The following is a 4101-nucleotide window of genomic DNA, read 5'->3' as shown; positions in this document are numbered from 1 at the left end:
GCTGAGCTATGGAACATACTTGAATGCAATTGCCTCTGGTGTGAATTATCTCCCCCTCTTATCATCTTCATATCATATCTTTCTCTTCCAATCCTTTCCCTTTCAGTTACATTCCCCCCCCCTTAGAAAAACTAAGTTATAAGCTATGTGGTTTAAAAGGAATGGGAAAGAAATTCCTTTGGGAACCTCGTCTATATTATCCTAGTGAAGATAAGTTTCTTAAAAGCAAGGAGAAAAAGACAGGAAATGAGATTAGTGAAAGCAACATTATTCTGGGCCAGCTCACTGACAGAGACTGATTACAGTTTATAGTGATCCTTTTCTCCATTCATCTAGCTGTGCTCGGTCCATGAACCAATTCGTGTAAAATTCTTTCCATTGAATTTAATTTGCTTGTTGTTGTCGTCACAGAATTTGGGGGCCATAAAGGGTCTGAATATCACGTAGACCTGTCCACTTCTTAGGAAATCAAATGAATATCCATCAGAACTGGTACATACAAGGTGAAAGGCAGAAATCAAAGTCAGTTCAAATATCTTCCGTGTACATGACTGTATGGGCAGTTTGATGTCTCTGATGGGAACAGAAATTTCCCTATGAGCTGGTGCACATGCAACATGGTGTCTTTTTGGGACTAATCCACACACAATGCAGGTTCCACCTTTTAAAAGATGTTCTCTCCTGTAAAAAAAAAAAAGCAAACATATCAGCTGCCTTTGCAAATAAAATCTAGCATGTTCAGGATCTGCTCCATGCAATGCCCCTAAACAGGGGATTGCTAGCACACGCTTAAAGAAGACTCAAGAAACCATAACTGTGGTGAAACCAAATAAGTATAATTAGCCAAATCAAAATATAATCTGGGCAAGGAAGTTCCCTAAGGCAGGAGGGATTGTGGGCCTTCCCAGAAAAAAATGCTTTATGTCAGGGAGCTGGTGGATGAGGGGCTGTCTTAGGTCTTTGTCTCCTCCATTTCATAGGTTCTGTGCATGTGTCTATAGCCATAGACTTCAACTTAAAAAGTGGCAATTGTAGAGAACATTTAGAATGTCAGAGATACGTTAACCCTCCACATCTCATGCTTTGCCAGCTATGCATTGAGTACACATTTGAAGGAATGGTGATATATATATATATATATATATATATATATATATATATATATATATATATATGTAAAAAACCCCAACTAAAAACAACAACAACAAAAAAACAAAAACATGATAAGTGGTTGAAGTGAACATTTGGGAGGATATCTAACACTTTATCTAAACAAAGGTTTGTTGCAGTAAGTTCCTGGCCCAACTAGTAGAATTTGTCTCTGCTCAGGGCAAAGGCAGTCAGATAAAGGCAGATGTCATTTCTGAAAAGCAATCCCAACTTCAAATCATACTGCATGAGAACATCCTGACTTGTTCTCAGACTATTGGAGGTTTTTGTGTAAATCAGGATTCTGCAGGATTGGTGCAAGGTGGGGCGGGGGGGGTGTTTGCAGAGTTGGTAGTGGGCACAAAATTCACTTTCCTGAACATCCCTGCTTTTGCTTAATAATAATAATAATAATAATAATAATAATAATAATAATAAGAAGAAGAAGAAGAAGAAGAAGAAGAAGAAGAAGAAGAAGAAAGAAGAAGAAGAAGAAGTTTCTAGACTTAATGGATGTGATAATTCCTGTTGCAATTTCACATTCCATAAATGACAGATGAATGGAATTTCAATGTCATTGCCATCCCATGACTAGCAAAAAACCCCCAACTTAAAGAACAAACCATGCAAAATTAGATAAATAACTCAAATTAGCACAATTTGCACAACATATACATGCCACAGCATGCAGCTGCCCTTGGTAGAGAATTTGGATCACCTTTGTTTAGATTTATATATTTACTTAGTGTGGATTACTCACAGGTCTGGCCTAATGCATGACAGATTATCCTTTGTCATGCAGATGATGAAAAATGTGGTGAATTATATTATTACATTCATAACAAAATAAAAGGTTTTAGCTCCATCTGCAGAAGAAAAACTCGCTCAGCAATTAGCCAGTAGTTGTTTGAGCTTGGAAACTGATTGTCAGCTTTTGCCCCTCAGTCCTGTGGGACGTTTTGATCATCAAATTCAAAAGCTGACCTTGGATTCTGGTTGTAGAAGGAAATCCTGCATTCAGTTTGACCTTCACAACCTAGAGTGAGAAAAGATGAAAAGATGAGTTGAAATTGAACACTGTATCTAGAGCACAATATGGAGGGAGGGAAGGAGGGGGAGTTTAAATGACAGCTGCTATAAATTATACATGGGGTGACTTATATGCTAATATTGTAATTTTGCATCGCCCGTCTTCTTGTATCAGCTGTAACATTGTAGATGTTTGCCTAGGTGAATGGTTAACAATGACTTTTGAATGGCATACAAAGAGATAGCCGCAGGTAGGGGAGGAAAAGGACTGTCTTTTCATTATTTTATGAAAATCAAAACCTATCTATATATAAAAACCAATTTCCAGCTTTTCATCAGTTGCCAGACTCCAGTAGGATCAAGAAACAGAACTCTAGGAAGGAATTGTGGAGATTAGAGAATGCATAGGGTCAGAAGGGGCTGGGATGAGCTTTAACCCTGACCAAATGGTACCTACAAGTGTCACCCTCCAGGCACAACAATAGGAGAAGTGGGGATGAGCCTCATCTATAAGAACCAGCAACACTTACATTGGACCATTGAAGATACCGAGAGCAGCTCTGATTCCTAATAGGCCAGAATGCATCTTTCTCTCATTTAATGCTTGGGCGAGGAGAAGCAGAACTCTATACTTTGTGACGCTGTGATGGTAAGGGCAAGAAAGGAAATCCAACTTCCAGATGCTGAAGAAAGGGTAGTGCATTTAAAAAATTAATTCTTCTTCCTTCTGCTTCTTGAGATTGGTTCTCCTTTCCACTGGATGCTTCCAATTTTTGTGTGTGTGATGGTGAAGGCCAAATTCGTGTTAGCACTGGTTGGCCTCATTCTCACTAGAAGTGATTGAATTCAGTCTTTGCATATGGTGAAAGGAGCTTTCTTGATCCACACCTCCCAGACTCACATGCAGATCAAAACTTTGGTATCCACCGACTGCGACACTTCCCAATGTTCCAATGTGGGTATCAAAAGTAATTTTAAATGCTTCTTTTGAGAAATGAATATTTTGAGGGGGAAATATGCTTCAGAGTACATGGAAAACAACAACACATATTTAAAAACACTTGTTAAACACACACACACACACGCAGAATCGGGACGAAACAAATTTATGGGTGAACATGTGTGGAAGTGGATCATGGATTGAAAATAGACTGATTCTTGCATTCCACAAGCCCTCGCACAATACTTGCCTTCGTCATAATGGCATCCATTTGCTAATATAATTTTTGTGTGCAAATTATTACAGTTTTCCTCATAAAATGCCTCTGAAGTCACAGCGCACAGTCACTGTAGTTTTCCCACTTCTTTTCTCTTGACAGCTGGGAAAATGCAATGGTCTCAATTAAGAAATAGGGGTTTCAGTATGCCCTCTGGTTAATGCCCATGCAGTTCATTACCAACCTCTTTTGCTTCTGTGCTCATTTAGGCTTGGAAACGCAGCTGGGTCGGCCTGAGTGGCGATTCTGTTCTGCCTTACACAGAGACCGGTGCCCTTGCTAATCTGCAAGCTGGAACATCCAGGGGAAACACAGCATGTTCAATTTGCTCATATAAATAGTCATAGGGAAGCTAAATTGGGCTACTCATGTGAAGAAAGACAAGTACATTTTGACCCCGAAAAACTTAAAACCCTTCATGCGCAAACCAGCGACAGCTCTGCTGCATTCACAAATGGCACTGAAGAAATCTGTGGTTATCTGTGTTTAAAAATAAACCCCAGAGCCACAGATCTAGCCAAGGCAAAAGCTGAGAGAGAAAGAGAGAGGGGGGGGGAGAGGGAGAGCGGTTGCAGAGTCCATAGAGATGCTTGAGGAATTCGTTCTTTGCAGACTCTAATATGTACTGACCTCATTGGCAGCTCCCAGACTAACACGCGGATCAGACTGCAGTTATTGCCTGGGTTTCACACTTCTCCAAATTCTG

The 4101-nt window shown here is 39.8% G+C and overlaps 1 long non-coding RNA gene across 1 annotated transcript; it reads right to left on the bottom strand.

The window, feature by feature from the left end:
- Positions 1-218: 218 nt before the first annotated feature.
- On the bottom strand, positions 219-3707 carry LOC308585479. The gene is made up of 4 exons (XR_014007424.1): positions 3580-3707; positions 3369-3497; positions 2134-2185; positions 219-573 (listed from the first exon to the last, which is right to left on the bottom strand). It is a non-coding gene; the product is annotated as an uncharacterized lncRNA (long non-coding RNA).
- Between the last annotated feature and the right edge of the window lie 394 nt (positions 3708-4101).

Source organism: Podarcis bocagei (genome assembly GCF_964188305.1).
Source record: "Podarcis bocagei genome assembly, chromosome: 4".
In the NCBI taxonomy this organism is placed as follows: domain Eukaryota; kingdom Metazoa; phylum Chordata; class Lepidosauria; order Squamata; family Lacertidae; genus Podarcis; species Podarcis bocagei.
The sequence above is the reverse complement of the archived record's forward strand: the minus strand, read 5'-3'. Positions and strand labels throughout refer to the sequence as shown.